This window comes from Crinia signifera, chromosome 1 (assembly GCF_055691185.1).
Source record: "Crinia signifera chromosome 1, ASM5569118v1, whole genome shotgun sequence".
Classification (NCBI taxonomy): Eukaryota; Metazoa; Chordata; class Amphibia; order Anura; family Myobatrachidae; genus Crinia; species Crinia signifera.
Window position 1 is genome coordinate 455,218,488 of NC_139217.1, and position 14,815 is coordinate 455,233,302.

Sequence of the window (14,815 nt, forward strand, 5' to 3'; positions counted from 1 at the left end):
CACCCCCTGACGAAGTCTTCTCGTGTGACGAAATGCGTTGGAGGTGGCTTCACTGGTCTGACGTAGTCTCGTCCCTTGATCCACCAGAGAAATCAGCAAGTGCTCCTGTCCGGGGAAGAGAGCGTAATATCCCCGTCTGCAGCGGCGGTTAAGCGGCGTATTCCTCCTGCATGGGCCATGCAGTGTTTCATCTGATGTGTTACTGTGATCTGGCAAGCTGAATTGTTTTTACCTCATTGTATGTGAGCATTTATATTTGTGTCAATTTTATACTTCAACTTTGCTCATTAGTGCGTTTCTTTCTACCCCCTCTTTTCTCTACAAGTTTTCTACTGGATCCGTGGTAAAGATCCTTGAAAGAGACTGCACATATTGACGATTATTGAATCTATCTGTGAGGAATTCTCTTAAGGAATTGGTTTTGCGCAGGGTATATATATTTTTTGTGTGTATATATATATATATATATATATATATATTATACACACACACACACACACACACACACACACACGGCCAGATGCACTAAGCTTTAAAAGTAATAAAATGGAGAGTAATAAACAGCCAGCCAATCAGCTCCTACCTACCATGTCACAGGCTGTGTTTGAAAAATGTCAGGCAGGAGCTGATTGGTTGTTTGTTTTTTTATCACTCTCCATTTTATCACTTTTGAAGCTTAGTGCATCTGCCTCAAAGCCTCATGAATGGGAAAGTGCCACAACCAAACAGGCAATCTCTATATTTTCATGTATATCTGGCACAGATTGTGTGGCCTTGGTCTTCCAGCACTTGTTCACATTTATTTTATTTTTTTATTGACATTTTTTTTTTTTTAATGAAAACACATTAATGTCCAGAAATTGTCACAGAACAACAAAAACGGACATTGGGCGGGATTCTCTAAACTGAAAATGCGGTAAAAACCCAGTTATCGGGGTTTTTACCGCATTTTGGGATGCTGTAAGCATCCCCCGCCGGGTTACCGCGGCGGGGGGCATCGCCAGAAAAATCTGGCGATGCCCCATAGAAGCCAATGGGCTTCTATCGCAACCCTCCGCCACCCGGCGCCGACCCCCCACCGCCCCGCATCGCCCCCTCCCCCCTCACCTGTGTCCGGGCAGCACAGCGCAGTGCTGCCCGGACCTGTGACCTCCTCCCTGCACTGATCCTCTCCCGGGTGCAGGGAGGAGGAGAGCCCGGCGCAGCAGCAGCAGCGCCGGGTGTGGGAGGGAGGGGGGAGCCGCCGGGACCTGCTGGACAGCTCTTAACGCAAGAGCTGTCCTTTGCCTTAATTATCGCATATGTTACAACATATGCGATAATTAAGTATGCGATGGGCGGCGAAGGGGGGCGGAGATTCTTAGAGAATCTCCCCCATTGACAGAACAATATACTGCAGTAAAAGATAAACAGTAAATAGGTCAAACCCAAATGGTCGATATTGAAAAATGTCGACAGGGTCAAAAGGACAACAGGATGGAACGACTGACAAGTTTTCTTTTTATGTTTTTCAACTTTTTCATCATTTATTAACCACATTCCTGTCGACCTCTAATTTGGCTCATATACGGCGACATTTGATACCAAACAAATTTAAAAAAATGAATAAAAAAATAAAATAATTTTAAAAATGTTTTTTGGGTGTCGACCATTTTTTTTGTCAACCATTTGCCCTTGTTGTCTTTGTGTTGACCTTTTCCATGGTGAACTTTTAACCCTGTAGACCTTTGCCTGTCAACAATTTGGGGTCTAACTTTTGTTATATTAAATCACGCCCCTCATACTGTACATAGGGGCAATAATCATCATCATTCTAATAATAAAAAGAATGTAATAATAATGATATTAATAGTAATACTAATAATAATAATAATAATAATAATAATAATTTAAACAAATCCATTGCTAAGAATGCTTATCCCCCCACCAGCTACTTCTCAGGTGAAGTGATTTAGGGTATTGGGGCGAGTCTGTCTGTCACCACTCTGCCAGGTGACAAGCACATTCCCGCAGCTGGATCCCAGCAGGTGCCCCCCTTTGATTGACAGCTGGCTGTGACGTCAGGCGGTGGGCGGCCCCTGGTGGACATCCCTGGAAAGGCACCAGCTGGGAGGGAGGCTGCTGCCTCCAGTCTGCTACCTGGGCTGGGAGAGCCATGAGCGTGTAGCCGGGTGCAGGCTCCGGACCTGACCCGCTGCTGACTTCCACACCAGGGCTGGGAGGAGAGAGAGAGGGACAGGATGCATCTGCTGCTGCAGTAGCCTGGCAATGGTAGAGGACAGAGGAGGAGGCTGCTGCCTAGGGCTGGGATTGGCACTGAGAGGATAATGGTAAGTGCATTGTAAAGATGCTCTGCTCTCCTGTGCAATTAGCTGCTGATACACAAAGGAGATTGTACACCCTTATCTCCATGCACAGTGCAGTCACCTGCAGCACACTTATACAGAGGCATTCACCAGGGGACTGTGTTATACAGAAATACACATTTCCTGCATTTATATTAATAGCTGTCATAGCCCAATACTGTGGCTGCAGAGACCAAACTTGACCCCCTTCCCCCCATCTACTACACAAGAGCCAATAACAAGACACATCCAATGTGCTTGCTTTATTCTTCCTCAGATATCCAGTATAGTCCATGTACAGTAAGTGATATATTCATTGGACTTCTGCGGTAACTGTGGAGTATACAGTAATCCAGGTCACGTCAGGTGAAAGTGTACAGGACGCTTTTTGCTGATTTAGGATCAGATATAATGTATTAGGTGTGTAGTGTATTACTTGCATGCAGCAGCAGCAGACATCTATGTATTGTGTAATAACAGAGCTGGCAGCCAGCTGTTGTGGCACTACAAGTACCAGTGCCGGCCCATGGCTGGGATCTGTAGTCCCACGACAGCTGGCGAGCCACCAGTGGCCTGGGGTTTAATAGCTGACACTTATTACGTGCCATCTATCACCGTGGCGTATTCCGCTCCGCTGGATGTCCCTCTGCCAGTTCATTCACAGAATCTCGCTGTTGATGCCTTTGTTGTCCCAGCTCCTGGAAATCTCTATTTGTGAATCACACTTTTAATTAGATCTGTGGGTGAGTTGATTCACCGTCTCCTAGCGTACGGATTGTGAGGGTTTTACTTTCATCTTAATAGTGCAATGACTGAAAGCTTCTGATTACAGACACTGAGGCTCACACATAATCCCATGGGGGGTAGGGGAGATATTGGTTTGCTTAATTATTATATCATTTATTTAAAAAAGTAATTTACTAGTAATACCCCGTTCTCACTGCCGCAAAAACCCGGGTATTTTCCAGGGCAAGCAGTAATTTCCTGTGTCGCGTCTCTGTGTGAAAGGGTCTTTGTGAAATTCCCGGGTGTTATGCCCCGGGAATTACACACAGGTTTTTTGCAGGGTTATTCCTGGGTAATACCTGGGTGTGTGGCAGTGTGAACAGGTTAGACCCGGGTTTTTCTCACAAAATGCGAAAAAGCAAGTTCATTGCATTGCTCAAAGCTGCTTTTCAAACAGCCAATCAAAGATACTTTTTAAACATCCAATCAAAGCAGCTCTTAGATGCCACACACTTGATGGCAGGCATACCAGGGGAAGCAGTGTGAACGCGGCAGACACAGGAATTTCCCAGGTCTAAGGTGCAGTATGAATGGGGTCTGTAGAGCTGAGATGCTCTGTGCCCCACCAAAAACACGGGAACAAAAACACGGGATTTTGCATGGGTGGCAATGAGAACGCAGCATAAGCAATACATAGTCTCCTCTCATTGCAAGGTATGTTACAGATACAGTATATATATCACATACAGGTGTAACCTTGTTACAAACTATGTACTAAGCCTTGGTTGGAGAGAACGTAGCAGCCAATGAGCCCCTAACTGCCATGTTACAGGCTGTGTTTGAAAAATTACAGTTAAGAGCTGGTTGTCTGGTACTTTATTCCTCTTAGAGGGCCAGATGTACAAAGCTTAAAAAGTGATAAAGTTAGAGAGTGATAAACTACCAACCAATCAGCTCCTGTACATTTTCAAACACAGCCTGGAACATGGCAGTTGGCTGATGATTGGCGGATACTTTATCACTCTCCACTTTTTCACTTTTCATGTGGCCCCAAGTCTTAAGCCGAGTACACACTTAATGATGTGTGTGTACTCCGACAGTACGATCGATATAACGATATATCAGCCGTGCTGCACACACTGAACAATAGATGGCGCGATAGTACTATATATTGTTCACATTCACATTACCCTGCCTCTCGGCATTGCCAGCCTTTAGGCACGCAACATGCCCAGTGACGGGGTGACCCTGCAAACAACTTGCGGGAGTGAGCAGTAGTGAGTACAACACTGTGGCCAATATGTTGGTGCAATCCACTGGATCAGACAACGTACCTCCGAGGAGTGTGGATTATTAGTTCAACAGTCAACACATGACGGTTATCCAATCACCCTGGCATTTATCTCTTGTTAAGGCTTAATACTTCTGCCCCATTGACCTGAATCAATCCTCCCTATTACCTCCCTGATTCATTTGTTTTGACTTCTCATATTGGTGCAATGATGGAGACCCATAAAAATACAGTAGTGTGACCCCAGCAGAGAAACTGCACATTAGGATGGAGGGGGGCGGTAGTTTGTCAATTGTCTACCTAAACATTTGAGCTACAGTATCCTTTCTGCACTCAGGATTTGCCGGTGCTAAACTGGTCTGGAATTTCAGTCTCCAATATGCAAAATGCTTGGGAGCAGATGTATTTTGGATAATCAGATATTTTCCATATTCTATAAAACAGAAAGTACAGTAGGTAAGTATTTGGTATTTGCAGATAGCCCTGAACTGCTTTAAACAAACGTTATGCAGTACATTTAATTTGGATGGGTGTAGTACCTCCATAAAACCTGCAGGTGTCACTGTTGCAGAACACTACGTTTTTTGTCGGTTGTGACACCTATGGAATACACAGTGGAGTTGTCTAAATACACCCAGCCTGCTCAACAACTAGGTGCACCTCTCCTAGGTAAAACAGGACAGCGATAGCTACATTAGAAGTATATCTGGAGAAGACTGAGAAGTCAGTAAATGTTATTGGAACTTATCACTAGATGGACCTTATTCAGGTTCGCTGTGGCTGATGTTTTGCTATAGCGCACATGCATGTGCTCTGTGTGTGCACCCATCCATGAGGGCGGGGGGGGGGGGGGTTGGGCCATTAGCATACGGGAACGCATTTGCCATCGGATGATGGGCGTGGATGCCACAAGGGTGTAAATGGATGTTAATGTGTAATAGCCTTTTGCAAGCCCTGCGTGCTAATCCACCTTGCGAATGGGTGGCGACCGGCCACCATTCGCAAGGCGGGGTTTGGTTGACTGACAAGGGTGCGATTTCACATCCGAACGAGTCATCCAGAACAAACCCCCCATATGTGTCATCACTGGTGAAGCTGATTGGTCCCCCATGCTACTTCCCCACTCATTATGCTGCTTGATGCCTCTCCAGAGAGATAGAACTTTGATGTCCAAATCTATTATTGCACATTAGAGCAGATATATTCATGTTGCAGTTATTTAACATTGGACAGCGTTGCTGCATGGCTGCCTCACATCACAGATGACATGGGTTCCATTTCTACCAATGCACCTGGTATATTCTGCTTGGATCTCTACTTCTGGCTGAATCTAATGTCCCTTTAAATAATCACATGTCACAAGATATATATATATATTAAGTGTAAAGCTTATTAATTTATTACACGTCGAACCAACGTTTCATTTATAATCTCACCGCGCCGTTACATCGTGTCCCTGCTGCCGACGAGAACACTGTGGTCGCTGACATATTGTTATTTTCCTCTTCTTATACTGTTTGTGATATCTATGATTCCTTTCTCACCTATTTGTGTCCGTCACAGTTCTCAGGCTGGTGTTAATAGAAATGTCACTTCTGGATATAGCCGTTACCGTGGCGATAGATGGATTCTGTACGTGGCTCAGAGTGAGAAACAGAAGATTCCTTACTAACTGAGAGTGGCTAAACAGCCAGATCTCAGTTTAGCAAGGTCCCCGGCGCTGTGTAGGAAGTTAAGTATATTCACACTATATGGCTCAGAGTGAGGCAAACTCCAATAGAGAGGTCTCCATCTACTCCGGGAGAGGAGGTCTGTGCCTGTGGACGTGGCCAAATATTTGGGGCGATTCAGACCTGATCGCTCAGGTTCGAATTGCCCCCGGTCCTGATGGTGAAGCAAAAAAGCACATAACTGGCCAAAACCATGCTGCACTGCAGGTGGGGCAGAGGTAACATGTGCAGAGAGAGTTAGATTTGAGGGAGTTATTTTGTTTCTGTGCAGGGTAAATACTGGCTGCTTTATTTCTACACTGCAATTTAGATTTAGCTTTGAACACACCTCTCCCGCACAGGGGCGCCATAATGGTTATGGTATAGTCCGTCGTCACTAGGTCGACCACTAATGGTGGATAGTGACTTGGTCAACACCTATAAATGGTCGGCATACCCTATCTAGACATTGACAGAAAGTCGACACACGCAAAATGTTGACATTGACATGGTAGACACTGGAAATGTCAACACAAGTTTTCACGGGTTTTTTGGGTGTCTATGTTGACATATGCACGGCACACTATTATAATCTCTCTATACCCATTTGGATGGTAAAGTATGAACCAAGTCGGTCTAAACATAAAAAAAAATATGAAAAAATTGTGTTAATCCTTTCAGTGTCGACAATGTCAATGTCGACATTTGGCTTGTGTCGATCTTCTGTCATTGCAGATCTAGAGTATGTTGACCTAGTCACTCTTGACCATTAGTGGTTGACTTAGTAACTGTCTAAGTACCAGATACCTCCATCATTCTTGTCGACATTTTAATGGCCGCCAATCCACTAACACATCCCATAACTTAATTATATTGTACATTAAAATTGTTAACAAGAAATTGGGGAACATTGAAATGATACAGTCTGGGACCATTTATGATTACCTGTATGTGAAATATATATTAGGTACTATAAGCACTGTCATTATTTTGAGGGACGTTATAACTATTACTAATATTTTGGGTGCAATTATATATATAGCAAATCACTCTAACCACGCCTTGCGAATGGTTAGCCAGTGCCAACCATTCGCATGCCGGGTTTGTTCGTCTGGCACACGAATGGATGTTTTACATAAACAACCATTCCCATGCCAGGGGGAACCTCCCATCTTTCGACGTTCACCGACCATTAAATGATGAGAAAGGCACAAGCATATGTACAGGTGGTCCAGACCACTCGCAAATATGAGCGAAGAAATGCAGTGATATGGGCAGGCAGCTGACATCCGGTTATGTCAGCTGTTCCCCCCCCCCCCCCCCCCATGACCGCATTACCATATGTAAAAGCTGGGCATATGCGTTTGCTAATGTCCCTGGCCAGCACCTCAAGCACCTCTCCGCCCCCCCGCCCCCCCCCCCCCCGCTCGAAAGAAATGCGTATCCTCAAAACATGGGTCCCCTTGCGAATTCGTGCAAAAGCGAGTCAACCAGAATAAGGGCCTGTGTATACATCTGTGGCTCTCTGACGGCTTAACTACATCTTCATCACACGGGGCTCAGCCGATATCGCGTGTGTACACCCCTTCTACACAGATTTCCTTTTTCATTCTCACACTAAGAGGTATTGCTACCATATCTTTACAAACACAATCACGCATTCCTCCCAGAATACATCTGCTGAAACAATCTGTGCTGCTGTGAGCATTCTGATAATAAGCATTCTGATAAGTTTGTCCTAGTTTTAAAACAGGTGTGGCATGATGATATGTCATCGGTCGTAATGTTGACAAAGTCATAATATCGGCATCCCCCATAGCCGATACCGGTACTTGTTTCCTAGCACGGCCACAACGATCATAATCGCGGTCATCGGGGGTAAAATCGGGGCCATCGCGGGCATCGCATGCGCAAAAAAATGGGTGCGATGGGCCAGACGCGATGCCCGCGATTTCCCCATAGAGAACAATGTTAAATGCCTCAATTTACCAGCGATGACCACGATTTCCCATAGGAAACAATGTGAAATGGCTCAATTTACCCCCAAAAGTAGTTTACGCCACCACGTGATCAACGTAAACCCGAAGCGTGGCGAGCGGCGGCGGTACGCGTCCTCCGACCTTTTCATACCCCTACTATCCACTAGGGCGTGGAGTGAGAATAGAATAGTGTGGCGAGCGCAGCGAGCCACCGAGCCCGAAGCGTGGCGAGCGAACGCGGATACCTGTGAAGCCCGCGAAGGGACGCGTTTACCTGTGAAGGTATCCGCGGCCCCTCGCCACGCTTCGGGCTCGGTGGCTCGCTGCGCTCGCCACACTATTCTATTCTCACTCCACGCCCTAGTGGATAGTAGGGGTATGAAAAGGTCGGAGGACGCGTACCGCCGCCGCTCGCCACGCTTCGGGTTCACGTTCATCGCGGGGTGGCGTAAACTACTTTTGGGGGGACATTTCACTGGTCAGGGGGGTTTTTTGGGCTTTCTGGCCCATTTACCATTCTTCCCTATGATGATTTGGGTAAATTGACCCATTTAACATTGTTTCCTATGGGAAATCGGGGTCATCGCGGGTAAATTGAGGCATTTAACATTGTTCCCTATGGGGAAATCGCGGCCATCGCGGGTGGACCATTAAGCATTTTTAGGCGCACACGACGCGACCGACCCGATTTTTCACTTTTTTTCAATGGAAAAATCGGGGGCATCGCGTCGGTCGCGTCGCAGGCCACTAAAATTACCTCCGATGGCCAAGATTTGTGGCCGTGCTAGGAAACAAGTACCCCGATACCTAACCCCCCCCCCCCACAACCTAACCCTCCCATCCGCAACCTAACCCTCCCATCCTGCAGTCTAATCCTAATGTCAACAGTCTGACAATGTTCACCTGTTCTGAATCACCCACATATTGAATAAGGAGATAACGAATTATTACACACTGGTGCACTCATGTCTGTGTCAAAAACCCATTAATAATTAATAGATGCAAGTGGAATATTGCTTCCAGCTATACCTTCTATTGACAACACAGCTGTAGGCAGTTCACATCTATAGCCTGATTGGTCATAATACCGTACTCACGCCTACTCTCCCTTAATGACGCACAAAAACGCCTTGCAAGGAAGGTGCTAATCTAGGCAGAAAAAAACAACACATTGTACTGTAATAGAGCTGTAATCGAGATTTGCGTCCACAGTTCAAAATTCAAATAGGGAAGAAATACCAACTGCCAGTGAGTCTGTTTGGAATGGCAGTCCCCCCCCCCCCCCTCTGGATCCGCCACTGGTAGCAATGCGGAAATCTCAGTTACATATATTTGCAAAGATTTGAATAAGCAACCAGCAGACACTTCACAGTGTCTCTTATAGATTACCCACTGTGGGTTATACATTTGTGTATTGATGCATAATAATAGCATATCTAGACTTCTAAATTGAGAGCTTACTCACCTGGAGGCACCCCAAGATACTCCAAATTGCACTACAAGGACAAGCATGCCTTCCAACTACTGATCCCATACATACCTCTTAGAACAGTGATTCACAAAAATGGCAAGTTACTCAAATCAATGTATTGGTCCATTACTGGTGCTGGCAAGGGAAGGGCTAATTCCTGGTCTAATGTAGCAGGTGTTTTTTTCTTCCCTCCCTTAAAATCTGGGAGTCTTCCAAATGTCCTGGAAGCGCAGGTGTGACCTTCCACCAAGCTCTCTTGTGATGTGAGTGGGGCTCAGCCAGGTTTGCAACAACATATCGGTGCACCATCTCCCCCAGCTGGGTGGTGAGGCTTGTTGCATCATTTTACAGCAGGAGCCAGGCCATGACAATGTGACGCGGTCCCCCCTGCAGGACAGTCCCCCCCAAAAATGGGGCTGTCCCACAGGACACTTGGGAGGTAGGGTGAATTTTTTGGGTAGTCCATGGATGAACAGGTGGATCTTCTGCATCTATCGCCTCTATTTTCAACTCTCCTGCTGGACCGCAAGCCAATAGGAGCTCACAGTCCAGCAGTCAATCATGAGCGGCATCGGTGGCTGCGGGTCCGCAAGCTCCTATTGGCTCACGGTCCATCGCGAGAGTTAAAAATAGCATAAGACGGACTTGCTTTGACTATACAGCGGGGCAGCACACCACTCTTTCTGTCCTGCTGTCAGAGCGGGCCATGGTAGCATTTCACCCTCCCCTTGGCAATGAGCAAATTCAGTCCCCCTTGGCAACGAGCAATTTCAGTCCCCTTGGCAACGAGCAATTTCACTACCCCTTGGCAATGAGCATTTAACTCCCCCTTGGTAACAGGCATGCATTCCTCCTTGGCAATGAGCATGAAGCCCACTTGGCATCGAGTATGATGCCTCTGGCATCAAGCAAGAAACCCCTAGCAATGAGCATGTAGGTAAGCGGCACTTATTTGTCAAATATGTAATGGGAATTATGGTTTTGCTTTAAAGTATGTAATGGAGCAGGGGCCATGCTGTTCTCCTGTTGGCAATGTATCTCTTGTTGGTCCTGTATGCAGGGCCAATGGAGAATGTTGCTGGTGCTGCGTTAGAACGCTCATCGTCACGGACATTGTGTACACCTTTAGGGCCAGATTCTCTAAGCTTCAAAAGTGATAAAATGGAGAGTGACAAACAGCCAGCCAATCAGCTCCTACCTGCTATGCCACAGACTGTGTTTGAAAAATATCAGGCAGTAGCTGATTGGCTGGTTGTTTATCACTCTCCATTTTATCACTTTTGAAGCTTAGAGAATCTGGCCCAAAAGGCCCCCATACACTAGCCGATTTTGTTCAGATTTCGGCCAGATCAGTCGGATCTGGCCGAAATTGGACCAAAATCGGCTAGTTTGGATGTCCCCTCAGATCCGATGCGCGATCCCGTGCGCATCGGATCTGCGTCGGGTGGTCGGACCTGCTGCACGTCCGACCACCCGACTTGGGACCTAGTGGGGCGGCGTGGCGGTGGAGGGAGCAGGGGGGGCTGGGGACGCTGCGGGGGACACAGGCGGCATAGAGCCGGGCAGGGGGAGCCGGGAGCTGTCAGTACTGAATAAAAAAAAAGCCCATACAATGAATGGGCGGTCTGTGATTGGCTGAGCGCTCTCTCAGCCAATCACAGGCTGCCCATTCATTGTATAGGCTTTTTTTTCTAGCACTGACAGCTCCCGGCTCCCTCTGCCCGGCTCTATGCCGCCGGTGTCCCCCGCAGCGTCCCCAGCCCCCCCTGCTCCCACCGGCAGCACTGCGCTGTAGCCCCCCCCCCCCTGCTCCCCGGTTTTATTACATGTGATAAATCGAGACGATTTATCACATGTAAAAAATGGCACATCAAGTGCCAATCTAATCAAGCTCCCCCCGGGGAGCAGCCGGGGAAGCTCAGGGGGAAGTCGGGGGCGACTTGTCCTAAGGACAAGTCGCCCTAGTGTATGGGGGCCTTTAGTCACTAGCACAATGAGACCACCAATTGCCTAGGGGGTCCCACACACCTTAATCCAGATTTTATGGCATCTGCTATGTGGAACTAGGGACGTGACAGTCTGCAGTGTTCTATGTATACAGAATATGAGAAAATATACAGACAATTACATCCCACATTATTATTATTATTTTTTTTTTTCATTTGAAATCTCAAGTGCACTTGGCATTTCTGACATAAGCTGGTATAAAACACTGTACCCTGCTGCCCAGACTGGCATGAAATATGGCACTCTCTCCGCTTTTCCTAAAAATAACCCCAGTAAGAAAGCGCCCTTGTTATAGCTGCAATATATTAGAATGACTCGGATATTCAGGGCACTTGTCACTGGCCTCATTTTCTTCTGTCTCACTGCTTTGATATACGGTAGTTTATATTCCTCGCTTGTAGCCGACAGGACGGAGAGATGCATCTAAATTGTTTTGTTTGGGGCATTTTTGCTTATTAGCTGGAAGTAGCAGCTGGGTGTTTGCCTGTTCTTAGCAGGAGGATTGTCCTCTGCAATAATGCATTAGCATATTCGTGGTCCTTATTAGGCTCCAACACAGATCTCAGACAGGTCTGATTACTCACAGATAACGAGATTAAACTTTAGCGCGTCCTTTTACCGCATACAGTATTTGCAATAAAGGAGACGCATTATTAATGCACAGAAAAGTTTGCGCCAGATGTATCATTGCTTCAAAAAGTGATAAAATGGAGATTGATAAACTTTGAATTGTATTTAATTCCCCGGAATTGTCTGTAAAGACATGGGTGGGTCTATATGGTTCTATATGGAAACCCGTGTCGACCATCTCCATGCCAACCTAATTATTTTGTCGACTTATTTCTTGTGTCTACTTAGTGACTGTCGACCTATAGTAATCAACCTAACTTTTGTTGAGTGTATGATACAAGGGAGCTACATATGTATTAGAGATGGCCATCGACCATTGATAATTCAAAATCATTGATGGTTTCTGGTCGATGTAGAATAGTTTTGCCAGATGGTTTCCCTCCATCGATGTCAAGCATAAACAAATACTTTTTTTTTGGTACTCTTTACTTAGAAGGGCGCCCATCATGGCCATCTCGGGCATTGAATGCACTAAAAAATCGGGTGCGATGCGACCGACGAGATGCCCGAGATTTCCCATAGGGAACAATGTTAAATGTCTCAATTGACCCGATTTTCCTGTTCAATGCCTCAATTGACCCAATTTTTCCATAGGAAACAATGTTAAATGGGCCACAGAGGCCAAATAGGCACCCTGAAGTGTATAATGGCCACCCGAATTGTTAACGCCACCCCACGATCAACGCCAACCCGAAGCGTGGCGAGCGCAGCGAGCCCGCGAGGGGTGGCGGTACGCGTCCTACGACCTTTTTATACCCCCACTATCCACGTCGGCGTGGAGTTGAGAATAGAAAGTGTGGCGAGCGCAGCGAGCCACCGAGCCCGAAGCGTGGCGAGCGCACGCGGATACCTTCACAGGTATCCGCGTCCCCTCGCGGGCTTCACAGCTGTCCGCGTCCCCTCGCGGGGCTCGCTGCGCTCGCCACGCTTCGGGCTCGGTGGCTCGCTGCGCTCGCCACACTTTCTATTCTCAACTCCACGCCGACGTGGATAGTGGGGGTATGAAAAGGTCGTAGGACGCGTACTGCCGCCCCTCGCGGGCTCGCTGCGCTCGCCACGCTTCGGGTTGACGTTGATCGTGGGGTGGCGTTAACAATTCGGGTGGCTATTATACACTTCAGGGTGCCTATTTGGCCTCTGTGGCCCATTTAACATTGTTTCCTATGGAAAAATCGGGTCAATTGAGGCATTGAACAGGAAAATTGGGTCAATTGAGACATTTAACATTGTTCCCTATGGGAAATCGCGGGCATCTCGTCGGTCGCATCGCACCCGATTTTTTTAGTGCATTCAATGCCCGAGATGGCCGAGATTTTTTACTAACGATGCCCACGATCAAAATCGTGGGCGCCGTTCTAAGTAAAGAGTACCTTTTTTTTCTTTCCCCCCCCCCCCCAAGGGGCCAGGACACTGAGCATAGTTCCTCCCCCTGACACCCATGAAGCCCTGCCCCCATGTTTTGATTGGCCCACCAGCCAATCAGTGAAAGAAATTGGATGACCATTGATAGGTCAAACATTGGCGGTCACCGATGTCAATGGCAAAGATGGCTTAATGTGTGCCTAGGGCACCTGCAACCTTTAATCAGGCCAATTGAGTAATTTGCTGTTCAGCCTAGGCTGCCTAGTTGCGTTGAGTTTGCATTGGTCGCACCTCAGATTGGCAGACAGTTTGACCTTTCATTGAGCTGTATCTCAGCCGCGGCCATCAGAGCCGGATGATTTCCGTGCGGTCTCAGCACCGTTTAATGAACAGTTGTGAAAACTTCTAAGATGAGATTTGTTGCTAAGAGATTTAATTGCTGTGTGCAAGGATATACAAGGTTAGGGACGTTTCCTCGTGTGGATCTACAGTATTTCCCTTGTTTACTAGACATTTCCAGTCGAAGGTCTTCTAATAACAAGGATTTGTTAGGTAAAACATTTCCTTCACGTGTATTTATTCATCTTCAGAGAAAATCTATTTTTAGTGCTAATCTCAGTTCAGATTCAGGGCGAGATGTACTAAGCCATAGAGAGTGAAAGATTGGAGAGCGAGAAATTACCAGCCAATCAGCTTCTAACTGCCATGTTACAGGCTGCATTTAAAAAATGACAGGTGCTGATTGGTCGGTACTTTTTCTCTCTCTACGTCTTACTACATCTCCCCTAAAGGCTTGGCTGATGTACAGGGGTGTCTCACTGTCTAATATACCTTGTTTAAGTATGTAAGTACTAGGAGATTCATCGCGCCCTACAGGCGCTCTTCACACCTTCGTAAGGGGCTGCGCCCCCTTAATTTGTGAACGTTTGTATTGTGAGACATATGGTTAGAATTGTATGTAAGATTCCTGTATTGCAACTTATGTTATAGGTGAAATGTGATAAATAGAGAGCATATGATGTGGAAGGGGGTGTATATTGTTTTGTTTAATTAAAAAGCGGTTACAGAGTAAATTGTACATTGATAGTGTGGAGGGTACAGTGACATTTGTGGGGGTGGGGGGGGTTGCGTGTTGTTTAGGTGTGTGTGCAATAGTAAAGTAGGGTGTTTTTGAGTCAGTCACGGCACAGGAAAACAGGAGGCTGGGTAGTGATAGGGGTGTGTGGGCATAAGGGGGACTAAAGAGGAGGGTGGGAGACACTGTGCAGCTTCTGCCTGTGGGTGAGGGTCCAGCG

The 14,815-nt window shown here is 46.8% G+C and overlaps 1 protein-coding gene across 2 annotated transcripts in view; it reads left to right on the forward strand.

Moving 5' to 3' along the window:
* Positions 1-2,092: 2,092 nt before the first annotated feature.
* MAPK4 (mitogen-activated protein kinase 4) overlaps positions 2,093-14,815 on the forward strand; it is a 116,931-nt gene continuing 104,208 nt past the window's right edge. For both annotated transcript variants that reach the window (XM_083155168.1, XM_083155162.1), the window contains exon 1: positions 2,093-2,330. The gene's annotated coding sequence lies outside the window, so the exon portion shown is untranslated. The remainder of the gene's footprint in view (positions 2,331-14,815) is intronic.